General features: G+C 39.5%; 1 protein-coding gene across 1 annotated transcript in view; it reads right to left on the reverse strand.

Annotated features, from left to right (window-relative positions):
* The window catches only part of LOC144444995 (neural cell adhesion molecule 2-like), a 136534-nt gene that overhangs the window by 97193 nt on the left and 24724 nt on the right, over positions 1-14617 (reverse strand). The gene's annotated exons all lie outside the window — the stretch shown is intronic.

The raw sequence follows: 14617 nt of genomic DNA on the forward strand, positions 1-14617 counted from the left end.
CCTTAGATAGAATGATATGATAGAGTGGTCCTTGGATAGAGTGCTACAATAGAGTGGTCCTGGGATAGAGTGATACAATAGAGTGGTCCTTAGATAGTGATACAATAGAGTGGTCCTTAGATAGTGATACAATAGAGTGGTCCTTAGATAGAGTGATACAATAGAGTTGTCCTTAGATAGTGATATGATTGAGTGGTCCTGGGATAGAGTGATAGAATAGAGTGATATGATAGAGTGGTCCTGGGATAGAGTGATACAATATAGTGGTCTTGGGATAGAATGGTACAATAGAGTGGTCCTTATATAGAGTGATACAATAGAGTGGTCCTGGGATAGAGTGATACAATAGAGTGGTCCTTAGATAGAGTGATACAATAAAGTGGTCCTGGGATAGAGTGATACAATAGAGCGGTCTTGGGATAGTGATACAATAGAGTGGTCATGGGATAGAGTGATACAATAGAGTGGTCCTTGGATAGAGTGATACAATAGAGTAGTCCTTGGATAGAGTGATACAATAGAGTGGTCCTGGGATAGAGTGATACAATAGAGTGGTCCTGGGATAGAGTGATACGATAGAGTAGTCCTGGGATAGAGTGATACAATAGAGTGGTCCTGGGATAGAGTGATACAATAGAGTGGTCTTGGGATAGAGTGATACAATAGAGTGGTCCTTAGATAGTGATATGATTGAGTGGTCCTTGGATAGAGTGCTACAATAGAGTGGTCCTTGGATAGAGTGATACAATAGAGTGGTCCTTATATAGAGTGATACAATATAGTGGTCCTTAGATAGAGTGATACAATATAGTGGTCCTTAGATAGAGTGATACAATATAGTGGTCTTGGGATAGAGTGATACAATAGAGTGGTCCTGGGATAGAGTGATACAATAGAGTGGTCTTGGGATAGAGTGATACAATAGCGTGGTCCTTAGATAGAGTGATACAATAGAGTGGTCCTTATATAGAGTGATACAATAGAGTGGTCCTGGGATAGAGTGATACAATAGAGTGGTCCTGGGATAGAGTGATACAATAGAGTGGTCCTGGGATAGTGATACAATATAGTGGTCCTAGGACAGTGTGATACAATAGAGTGGTCCTTAGATAGAGTGATACAATAGAGTGGTCCTGGGACAGAGTGATATGATAGAGTGGTCCTGGGATAGAGTGATACAATAGAGTGGTCCTTATATAGAGTGATACAATAGAGTGGTCCTGGGATAGAGTGATACAATATAGTGGTCCTGGGATAGAGTGATACAATATAGTGGTCTTGGGATAGAGTGATACAATAGAGTGGTCCTCGGATAGAGTGATACAATATAGTGGTCTTGGGATAGAGTGATACAATAGAGTGGCCCTGGGATAGAGTGATACAATAGAGTGGTCCTTGGATAGAGTGATACAATAGAGTGGTCCTGGGATAGAGTGATACAATAGTGTGGTCCTGGGATAGAGTGATACAATAGAGTGGTCCTAGGATAGTGATACAATAGAGTAGTCTTGGGATAGAGTGGTACAATGTAGTGGTCCTTAGATAGAGTGATACAATAGCGTGGTCCTTAGATAGAGTGATATGATAGAGTGGTCCTTGGATAGAGTGATACAATAGAGTGGTCCTTGGATAGAGTGATACAATAGAGTGGTCCTTAGATAGAGTGAAACAATAAAGTGGTCTTGGGATAGAATGGTACAATATAGTGGTCCTTAGATAGAGTGATACAATAGAGTGGTCCTTAGATAGAGTGATATGATAGAGTGGTCCTTGGATAGAGTGATACAATAGAGTGGTCCTTGGATAGAGTGATACAATAGAGTGGTCCTTAGATAGAGTGAAACAATAAAGTGGTCTTGGGATAGAATGGTACAATATAGTGGTCCTTAGATAGAGTGAAACAATAAAGTGGTCCTTAGATAGAGTGACACAATAGAGTGGTCCTTAGATAGAGTGATACAATAGAGTGGTCCTTAGATAGAGTGACACAATAGAGTGGTCCTTGGATAGAGTGATACAATAGAGTGGTCCTTAGATAGAGTGATACAATAGAGTGGTCCTGGGATAGAGTGATACAATAGAGTGGTCCTTAGATAGAGTGAAACAATAAAGTGGTCCTTAGATAGAGTGACACAATAGAGTGGTCCTTAGATAGAGTGATACAATAGAGTGGTCCTTAGATAGAGTGACACAATAGAGTGGTCCTTGGATAGAGTGATACAATAGAGTGGTCCTTAGATAGAGTGATACAATAGAGTGGTCCTGGGATAGAGTGATACAATAGAGTGGTCCTTAGATAGAGTGACACAATAGAGTGGTCCTTGGATAGAGTGATACAATAGAGTGGTCCTTAGATAGAGTGATACAATAGAGTGGTCCTTAGATAGAGTGACACAATAGAGTGGTCCTTGGATAGAGTGATACAATAGAGTGGTCCTTAGATAGAGTGATACAATAGAGTGGTCCTTAGATAGTGTGATACAATAGAGTGGTCCTTGGATAGAGTGATACAATAGAGTGGTCCTTAGATAGAGTGACACAATAGAGTGGTCCTTGGATAGAGTGATACAATAGAGTGGTCCTTAGATAGAGTGATACAATAGAGTGGTCCTGGGATAGAGTGACACGATAGAGTAGTCCTTATATAGAGTGATACAATATAGTGGTCTTGGGATAGAGTGATACAATAGAGTGGTCCTGGGATAGAGTGATACAATATAGTGGTCCTTAGATAGAGTGATACAATATAGTGGTCCTGGGATAGAGTGATACAATAGAGTGGTCCTTAGATAGAGTGATACAATATAGTGGTCTTGGGATAGAGTGATACAATAGAGTGGTCCTGGGATAGAGTGATACAATATAGTGGTCTTGGGATAGAGTAATACAATAGAGTGATCCTTAGATAGAGTGATATGATAGAGCGGTCCTGGGATAGAGTGACACAATAGAGTGGTCCTGGGATAGAGTGCTACAAAAGAGTGGTCCTGGGATAGAGTGATACAATAGAGTGGTCCTTAGATAGAGTGATACAATAGAGTTGTCCTTAGATAGTGATATGATTGAGTGGTCCTGGGATAGAGTGATAGAATAGAGTGATATGATAGAGTGGTCCAGGGATAGAGTGATAGAATAGAGTGATATGATAGAGTGGTCCTGGGATAGAGTGATAGAATAGAGTGATATGATAGAGTGATACAATAGAGTGGTCCTTAGATAGAGTGATACAATAGAGTGGTCCTGGGATAGAGTGATACAATAGAGTGGTCCTTAGATAGAGTGATACAATAGAGTGGTCCTTGGATAGAGTGATACAATAGAGTGGTCCTTAGATAGAGTGACACAATAGAGTGGTCCTTAGATAGAGTGATACAATAGAGGGGTCCTGGGATAGAGTGATACAATAGAATGGTCTTGGGATAGAGTGATACAAAAGAGTGGTCCTGGGATAGAGTGACAAGATAGAGTATTGATTGATTGATTGATTTATTACTCTAGGTCAATGCATCCATAAATGGATTTTCATGCATTGAATATAAAAATACAAAACATACGTTAAAATACAAAGATACATAATTTAAAAATATGGGAGAGTAACAAAATTTACAGGGCAGAGTACAAAGATAAAATAAAAGTTATAAAAAGTAAAACACGAGAGATGCTAGAATTCTGAAGTTAAAAACGGTTTAAGACATTAAAAACTAAGTGTTTACTAAGTAGTCGTATTTGCGGAAATACATGAGCGGTATTTGAAAGAACGACAGTGTGCCTTTGGAATGTGGTATTTGGTCCGAGTATTGTATTGGTGTATTGTTGAGTTTTTGGTGACAAGATTAGTCCTTAGATAGAGTGATACAATAGAGTGGTCCTTAGATAGAGTGATATGATAGAGTGGTCCTGGGATAGAGTGATACAATAGAGTGGTCCTTATATAGAGTGATACAATAGAGTGGTCCTGGGATAGAGTGATACAATATAGTGGTCTTGGGATAGAGTGATACAATAGAGTGGTCCTCGGATAGAGTGATACAATATAGTGGTCCTGGGATAGAGTGATACAATAGAGTGGTCCTGGGATAGAGTGATACAATAGAGTGGTCCTGGGATAGAGTGATACAATAGAGTGGTCCTGGGATAGAGTGATACAATAGAGTGGTCCTGGGATAGAGTGATACAATAGAGTGGTCCTGGGATAGAGTGATACAATAGAGTGGTCCTGGGATAGAGTGATACAATAGAGTAGTCCTTGGATAGAGTGACACAATAGAGTGGTCCTTGGATAGAGTGATATAATATAGTGGTCTTGGGATAGAGTGATACAATAGAGTGGTCTTGGGATAGAGTGATACAATAGAGTGGTCCTGGGATAGAGTGCTTCAAAAGAGTGGTCCTGGGATAGAGTGATACAATAGAGTGGTCCTTAGATAGAGTGATACAATAGAGTTGTCCTTAGATAGTGATATGATTGAGTGGTCCTGGGATAGACTGATAGAATAGAGTGATATGATAGAGTGGTCCTTAGATAGAGTGATACAATAGAGTGGTCCTTAGATAGAGTGATACAATAGAGTGGTCTTGGGATAGAGTGATACAATAGAGTGGTCCTGGGATAGAGTGATACAATAGAGTGGTCCTGGGATAGAGTGATACAATAGAGTGGTCCTTAGATAGAGTGATACAATATAGTGGTCTTGGGATAGAGTGATACAATAGAGTGGTCTTGGGATAGAGTGATACAATAGAGTGGTCCTGGGATAGAGTGCTACAAAAGAGTGGTCCTGGGATAGAGTGATACAATAGAGTGGTCCTTAGATAGAGTGATACAATAGAGTTGTCCTTAGATAGTGATATGATTGAGTGGTCCTGGGATAGAGTGATAGAATAGAGTGATATGATAGAGTGGTCCTTAGATAGAGTGATACAATAGAGTGGGCCTTAGATAGAGTGATACAATAGAGTGGTCCTTGGATAGAGTGATACAATAGAGTGGTCCTTAGATAGAGTGATACAATAGAGTGGTCCTGGGATAGAGTGCTACAAAAGAGCGGTCCTGGGATAGAGTGATACAATAGAGTGGTCCTTAGATAGAGTGATACAATAGAGTTGTCCTTAGATAGTGATATGATTGAGTGGTCCTGGGATAGAGTGATAGAATAGAGTGATATGATAGAGTGGTCCTTAGATAGAGTGATACAATAGAGTGGTCCTTAGATAGAGTGATACTATAGAGTGGTCCTTGGATAGAGTGATACAATAGAGTGGTCCTTAGATAGAGTGACACAATAGAGTGGTCATTAGATAGAGTGATACAATAGAGTGGTCCTTGGATAGAGTGATACAATAGAGTGGTCTTGGGATAGAGTGATACAAAAGAGTGGTCCTGGGATAGAGTGACACGATAGAGTAGTCCTTAGATAGAGTGATACAATAGAGTGGTCCTTAGATAGAGTGATACAATAGAGTGGTCCTGGGATAGAGTGATATGATAGAGTGGTCCTGGGATAGAGTGATACAATAGAGTGGTCCTTATATAGAGTGATACAATAGAGTGGTCCTGGGATAGAGTGATACAATAGAGTGGTCCTTAGATAGAGTGATACAATATAGTGGTCTTGGGATAGAGTGATACAATAGAATGGTCCTTAGATAGAGTGATACAATAGAGTGGTCCTGGGATAGAGTGATACAATATAGTGGTCTTGGGATAGAGTAATACAATAGAGTGATCCTTAGATAGAGTGATATGATAGAGTGGTCCTGGGATAGAGTGACACAATAGAGTGGTCCTTAGATAGAGTGATACAATAGAGTGGTCCTGGGATAGAGTGATACAATATAGTGGTCTTGGGATAGAGTAATACAATAGAGTGATTCTTAGATAGAGTGATATGATAGAGTGGTCCTGGGATAGAGTGACACAATAGAGTGGTCCTGGGATAGAGTGCTACAAAAGAGTGGTCCTGGGATAGAGTGATACAATAGAGTGGTCCTTGGATAGAGTGATACAATAGAATGGTGCTGGGATAGAGTGATACAATAGAGTGGTCCTGGGATAGAGTGAAACAATAGAGTGGTCCTTGGATAGAGTGATACAATAGAGTGGTCCTTAGATAGAGTGATATGATAGAGTGGTCCTGGGATAGAGTGATACAATAGAGTGGTCCTGGGATAGAGTGATACAATAGAGTGGTCCTTAGATAGAGTGATACAATAGAGTGGTCCTGGGATAGAGTGATACAATAGAGTGGTCCTGGGATAGAGTGATACAATAGCGTGGTCCTTAGATAGAGTGATATGATAGAGTGGTCCTTGGATAGAGTGATACAATAGAGTGGTCCTTAGATAGAGTGATACAATAGAGTGGTCTTGGGATAGAGTGATACAATAGAGTGGTCCTGGGATAGAGTGATACAATAGAGTGGTCCTTGGATAGAGTGATACAATAGAGTGGTCCTTAGATAGAGTGATACAATAGAGTGGTCCTGGGATAGAGTGATACAATAGAATGGTCTTGGGATAGAGTGATACAAAAGAGTGGTCCTGGGATAGAGTGACACGATAGAGTAGTCCTTAGATAGAGTGATACAATAGAGTGGTCCTTAGATAGAGTGATATGATAGAGTGGTCCTGGGATAGAGTGATACAATAGAGTGGTCCTTATATAGAGTGATACAATAGAGTGGTCCTGGGATAGAGTGATACAATATAGTGGTCTTGGGATAGAGTGATACAATAGAGTGGTCCTCGGATAGAGTGATACAATATAGTGGTCTTGGGATAGAGTGATACAATAGAGTGGTCCTGGGATAGAGTGATACAATAGAGTGGTCCTGGGATAGAGTGATACAATAGAGTGGTCTTGGGATAGAGTGATACAATAGAGTGGTCCTGGGATAGAGTGATACAATAGAGTGGTCCTGGGATAGAGTGATACAATAGAGTGGTCCTGGGATAGAGTGATACAATAGAGTAGTCCTTGGATAGAGTGATACAATAGAGTGGTCCTTGGATAGAGTGATACAATAGAGTGGTCCTGGGATAGAGTGATACAATAGTGTGGTCCTGGGATAGAGTGATACAATAGAGTAGTCCTAGGATAGAGTGATACAATACAGTAGTCTTGGGATAGAGTGGTACAATGTAGTGGTCCTTAGATAGAGTGATACAATAGCGTGGTCCTTAGATAGAGTGATACAATAGAGTGGTCCTTAGATAGAGTGAAACAATACAGTGGTCCTGGGATAGAGTGATACAATATAGTGGTCCTTAGATAGAGTGATACAATAGAGTGGTCCTTGGATAGAGTGATACAATAGAGTGGTCCTTAGATAGAGTGATACAATATAGTGGTCTTGGGATAGAGTGATACAATAGAGTGGTCTTGGGATAGAGTGATACAATAGAGTGGTCCTGGGATAGAGTGATACAATAGAGTGGTCCTGGGATAGAGTGATACAATAGAGTGGTCCTTAGATAGAGTGATACAATATAGTGGTCTTGGGATAGAGTGATACAATAGAGTGGTCTTGGGATAGAGTGATACAATAGAGTGGTCCTGGGATAGAGTGCTACAAAAGAGTGGTCCTGGGATAGAGTGATACAATAGAGTGGTCCTTAGATAGAGTGATACAATAGAGTTGTCCTTAGATAGTGATATGATTGAGTGGTCCTGGGATAGAGTGATAGAATAGAGTGATATGATAGAGTGGTCCTTAGATAGAGTGATACAATAGAGTGGTCATTAGATAGAGTGATACAATAGAGTGGTCCTTGGATAGAGTGATGCAATAGAGTGGTCCTTAGATAGAGTGACACAATAGAGTGGTCCTTAGATAGAGTGATACAATAGAGTGGTCCTGGGATAGAGTGCTACAAAAGAGTGGTCCTGGGATAGAGTGATACAATAGAGTGGTCCTTAGATAGAGTGATACAATAGAGTTGTCCTTAGATAGTGATATGATTGAGTGGTCCTGGGATAGAGTGATAGAATAGAGTGATATGATAGAGTGGTCCTTAGATAGAGTGATACAATAGAGTGGTCCTTAGATAGAGTGATACAATAGAGTGGTCCTTGGATAGAGTGATACAATAGAGTGGTCCTTAGATAGAGTGACACAATAGAGTGGTCCTGGGATAGAGTGATACAATAGAGTGGTCCTGGGATAGAGTGATACAAAAGAGTGGTCCTGGGATAGAGTGACACGATAGAGTAGTCCTTAGATAGAGTGATACAATAGAGTGGTCCTTAGATAGAGTGATACAATAGAGTGGTCCTGGGATAGAGTGATATGATAGAGTGATCCTGGGATAGAGTGATACAATAGAGTGGTCCTTATATAGAGTGATACAATAGAGTGGTCCTGGGATAGAGTGATACAATATAGTGGTCTTGGGATAGAGTGATACAATATAGTGGTCTTGGGATAGAGTGATACAATAGAGTGGTCCTGGGATAGAGTGATACAATAGAGTGGTCCTGGGATAGAGTGATACAATAGAGTGGTCCTGGGATAGAGTGATACAATAGAGTGGTCCTGGGATAGAGTGATACAATAGAGTGGTCCTGGGATAGAGTGATACAATAGAGTGGTCCTGGGATAGAGTGATACAATAGAGTAGTCCTTGGATAGAGTGATACAATAGAGTGGTCCTTGGATAGAGTGATACAATAGAGTGGTCCTGGGATAGAGTGATACAATAGTGTGGTAATGGGATAGAGTGATACAATAGAGTAGTCCTAGGATAGAGTGATACAATAGAGTAGTCTTGGGATAGAGTGGTACAATGTAGTGGTCCTTAGATAGAGTGATACAATAGCGTGGTCCTTAGATAGAGTGATATGATAGAGTGGTCCTTGGATAGAGTGATACAATAGAGTGGTCCTGGGATAGAGTGATACAATAGAGTGGTCTTTGGATAGAGTGATACAATAGAGTGGTCCTGGGATAGAGTGATACAATAGAGTGGTCCTTAGATAGAGTGATACAATATAGTGGTCTTGGGATAGAGTGATACAATAGAGTGGTCCTTAGATAGAGTGATACAATAGAGTGGTCCTGGGATAGAGTGATACAATATAGTGGTCTTGGGATAGAGTAATACAATAGAGTGATCCTTAGATAGAGTGATATGATAGAGTGGTCCTGGGATAGAGTGACACAATAGAGTGGTCCTGGGATAGAGTGCTACAAAAGAGTGGTCCTTGGATAGAGTGATATGATAGAGTGGTCCTTGGATAGAGTGATACAATAGAGTGGTCTTTGGATAGAGTGATATGATAGAGTGGTCCTTAGATAGAGTGATACAATAGAGTGGTCCTGGGATAGAGTGAAACAATAGAGTGGTCTTTGGATAGAGTGATACAATAGAGTGGTCCTTAGATAGAGTGATATGATAGAGTGGTCCTGGGATAGAGTGATACAATAGAGTGGTCCTGGGATAGAGTGATACAATAGAGTGGTCCTTAGATAGAGTGATACAATAGAGTGGTCCTGGGATAGAGTGATACAATAGAGTGGTCCTGGGATAGAGTGATACAATAGCGTGGTCCTTAGATAGAGTGATATGATAGAGTGGTCCTTGGATAGAGTGATACAATAGAGTGGTCCTTAGATAGAGTGATACAATAGAGTCGTCTTGGGATAGAGTGATACAATAGAGTGGTCCTGGGATAGAGTGATACAATAGAGTGGTCCTTGGATAGAGTGATACAATAGAGTGGTCCTGGGATAGAGTGATACAATAGAGTGGTCCTTAGATAGAGTGATACAATAGAGTAGTCCTGGGATAGAGTGATACAATAGAGTGGTCCTTAGATAGAGTGATACAATAGAGTGGTCCTTGGATAGAGTGATACAATAGAGTGGTCCTGGGATAGAGTGATACAATATAGTGGTCTTGGGATAAAGTAATACAATAGAGTGATCCTTAGATAGAGTGATATGATAAAGTGGTCCTGGGATAGAGTGACACAATAGAGTGGTCCTGGGATAGAGTGATACAATAGAGTGGTCTTGGGATAGAGTGATACAATAGAGTGGTCCTGGGATAGAGTGATACAATAGAGTGGTCCTTAGATAGAGTGATACAATAGAGTAGTCCTAGGATAGAGTGATACAATAGAGTGGTCCTGGGATAGAGTGATACAATAGAGTGGTCCTTGGATAGAATTGTTGGTACGTGTAAACAAATCTTGGATATACAAAGGTGATTTACCATTCAAAGCCTTAAAAACTAGTAAAATTACTAATCAACTCTTGCCTTGACAGGCAACCAGTGAAGCTCAATAAGAGATTGTGTTATTCTATCATACTTTCTCAAACCTTTTACAACACGTGCAGCATTATTTTGTACTCGCTCCAACCTGTCAAACAAATATTGTGGCATTCCATACAATATGCAGTTTGCATAATCAAGATGAGAACTGACTAGAGAATGGACCAATACTTCACAAGCTTTCTGATTCAAATATTTACGAATACGACGGAGATGGTATAAGTTATGATTCACTTTCTTACAGACTTGGTTAACATGAAAAACCATAGAAAGATTTGAATCTAACCAGCCTCCCAGATTGCGGACTTGGTCATTATTTTGATCCTAGTATTTCCAACTGTGACATGGTCAAAACTGATCTTGGCAAGTTGTTGCCTGGTTCCAAAGAGTATATTACCTCTGTTTTACTTTCATTTAGTTTCAATCTATACTTCAACATCCAAGTTTGAATATCAGTAATACATTTCTCTAAAGAATTTACAATATTAGTTTGACTATCTGTCCGAGGTGTGAACACTTTTAGTAGCTGCGTATCATCATTGTACCCATAGGAAGTGATCATATATGATTATTAATTGCATTAAATAAAGAACTAGCGTAAGCTGTAAAAAGCACTGGTCCAAGGCAGGATCCCTGTGGAACACCAAACTTGAGACCAGCACTATCAGATGAACTTCCAGAAACTGAAACTCGTTGAGATCTATTGGCTAGATATGAAGTAAGCCAACTTAGAGATGTACCATTCAATCCAAAGTCATTCTCCATTGTCCGTAGCAACATACTGTGATCAATTGTGTCGAAGGCTGCACTGAGGTCAAGTAACACCAACAATGCCACGTGTTGACGGTCCATATACTGTCAGATGTAACTTTACAAAGAACAGTTTCAGTACTGTGAAATTGTCTGTATGCAGATTGATCGATAGGTAAAGGAGCATTGGTTTGCATATGATTTGATAATTGAGCAACTACTATACGGTTCAACTAATTTTGAAACGAAACTCTATAATTGGATACATTAGTTCTGGCATCTCACTTTTTCATGAGTGGAGAGACAATTGCATCTTTCCATGTGTCTGAGAATACTCCATTACGTAGTGAACTGTTGATCATGGAAGGGATAATTGGAATCAGGGCATTCAGACATTCTTTTAGTAACCAAGTAGAAATTGGAAAACTAACACACGGCTTTGAAGGAGATTTCAGAATGTATCTTCATACTTCGTCACATGTCACAGGTGTAAATCCTTCTAACTTGTTGTTTACACTCCTTGTTGGATGAGAGTCCATTACATGTAATGCTGAAGACGACTTTCCTGCCTTCGTGTCCAATTCATCCCTGATTTTTGACACTTCGTCGATAAAATACTGATTGAATCTGTTTGTGAGCTCAGTCTTCATGGAATGATCAGGAAGTGGAGTTTCGTTTTCCGGCTTGATTAAGGAATTCACTATAATGTAGAGCTTTCTCTGGTCGCCATGACATTCAGATATTTTAGTTGAATAATATTCAACACATGCTTTGTCTAGTTTATTTGTCATTCTGTTTCTTAACTGTTTGAAAATAAGTCTGCTTGTGGCAGTTTGGTTTTTTCTCCACTTCCTCTCTGCTTGTCTTCGTAGCCCTCTAGTTAGTTTGATTTCATCATTAATCCATCCTAACTGATCCATTTTGTTTTCATGGTTGCGTGTTTATCGAGAAGTTCACATAGTACAGTGTCATATGTGGAAACAAGATAGTCCAAGTTGTTACATGATAGAATGGTTTTCAAATGCCTTGCTGTCTTGAAGGCTGTTATCAGTGTCCTTTGTTGACATAACTATTCAATGGGTGGAAAACAGCTCCCGCAGACAATCTAATCGAAACGAAAATTATCTACTATTTCCGAATCGGATGAGAATGGCTTCAAGAGTTCCTCACAATATTCTCTCAAGTTGTTCAGATGTAGTATATATTGTAACAGTACATTCGATCTATGACCATTCAAAATCTTTGCGAAAGTAGACCCAGAAATTCGTTAGAGCAGAACGTTTTGTTGGATAACCATCCCTCTTGAAAGCTATGTGTACATGCACTTATTTCATTTTTTACTGCGTTCGTTATCATCCACACAGTGACATGAAGTGGTTTCATCTTCTTTCAAAGCACGGCCCGTGTTCACTGAAGCCGGCCGTACTGTGGTGTATTGCGTACTGTCTCCAGCCATTTTTGTTTGAGGTTTTGATGGATAGACATGTCTTACGTTGTGGAAGTTATTTGACCTGGGAGCGTGAAGTGCTGACTGTACTTTGTTGTGTCCATCCACTTTGGACATGTGACTGGCATGACACAGTAATTGTTCAGGTAGACAAAACAATGGAAACAAGTCATTGAGAATGACATAGTCCCCGCTATGATTGTTTTTTTAAGGAATTATCACTACTCTGATCACGCAAAAACACCTGTGAACCTAAATCAAACAGACTTAGATATGTTGTGTCTGCTTGTTGGACATGGAACATGCCTACAACAATAAAGGATGGGTTGGGTATGGGGGATCGTATCACGACGAAAATGGATATGCACATGTATGTTATAGAACACTGTCCCAATACCAACTTTGAATGAGATCTGTTCAAGCATGTCTGAGCTATGGCTTTGGACATAGAAAAATCGCAAACAAAATGGCTGCCAGGCGGCCATATTGGATCGTATCACAACAACAATGAATATGCACATGTATGTCATAGAACACTGTCCCAATACCAACTTTGAATGAGATCTGTTCAAGCATGTCTGAGTTATGGCTTTGGACATGGAAAATTCACAAACAAAATGGCTGCTAGGCAGCCATATTGGATCGTATCATGACAACAATGAATATGCACATGTATGTCATAGAACACTGTCCTAATACCAACTTTGAATGAGATCTGTTCAAGCATGTCTGAGTTATGGCTTTAGACAGGGAAAATTTGCAAACAAAATGGCTGCTAGGCGGCCATATTGGATTGTATCATGAAACAAATTGAAGTGCATATGTATGCCATTGTATGGTGCCCCTGTACCAAGTTTGAAAAAAATCGGTCCAGGCATCTCCAAGAAACGGCTGCGGACGGACGGACGGACAGACGGAACTCAATCCATAAGTCCCCGTCCCAGACTTCGTCCGGTGGGACTAATAATCAGTAAATTTAGACTAAGCGACCACAAGCTTCAAATTGAAAAAAGCCGTTACAACAAATTTATACCAGCAAAAAGTAGATTATGTAAAATAGAATAGAAGACGAAAAACACTTTGTTGTACAATGTCCCATTTATGATTTACATAGGCAAGACCGACCTGTATTTAATGAAGTTGATATATATATTGAAAATTTTAAAAACTTACCAGAAGAACAAAAATTTAAAGAAACAATGAACAACACAAATCTAATTATTACACTTGGCAAATATATCAAATTAAGCAATATACAAAGAGACCATCTAACAAAATAATTGTAATACATAATCAAATATACATCTCCGTAAATCTGTCTAATTACTAGACATTATTTTTCTCTTTCTTTTCACTGAATAGCTTTTGTAGTTCATTAGTCTTATCATGTTATGTAATGCTTCTTTTGGATAGTTTATTAGTTTTGTTTCCTTTTATGTTTTGTACTATTAACAACTTCCCACGGTTTTGTTATGTGTATTCTAATAAATAGTACAGTGGCATTAATATTGCATGTATTTTAGTAAAGTCACTGGTATGTTAGAGAACTTTAGGTGGCCATACCTAGTGTATAATAGAAACTGGAATCTGATGAGATGTGGTGATTTGTAGTGTCAATAAGATGTAGTGTCCAAAATAGAAAGTGCATCTATTCTTCATACTGAAGAGCAGAACAATTTAGATTAACTTCTTTTATAAACTATCTCTGAAGATTACCATTAGGAAACCTTCAAGTTCATTTTTTGCCCCAAAGAGCAATAAGTGAAGCATTAATTGTGAAACAGCCAAGCATTTACATGACTTGTTCTGTAACTAGTGTGGTAGCTAGATAATTCATGTATATGTACAGGGATGTTAGAACTCTTACATGAAGTAATATTAAAGAATTGGTGTTAAGAAACAGGGACAATAATAAATGATACATGTACCTGTCAGTTCAGACAAGGCTATATGCCATTGTAGAAAAGGATTTTCTTCTTCCATCACAATCCAAAACACAATGACCCCCCCCCCCCCACAATTTTCAAAACAGCATGACCAACCCCCCCCCCCCCCCCCCCCCCCCCCCCCCAATTTCAAAAACTGGTGACCCCCCGGCCACAGAAACTGACCAGTTCCTAAAGTTGCAACATGTCAGCTATAAAT

This window comes from Glandiceps talaboti, chromosome 13 (assembly GCF_964340395.1).
Source record: "Glandiceps talaboti chromosome 13, keGlaTala1.1, whole genome shotgun sequence".
Classification (NCBI taxonomy): Eukaryota; Metazoa; Hemichordata; class Enteropneusta; family Spengelidae; genus Glandiceps; species Glandiceps talaboti.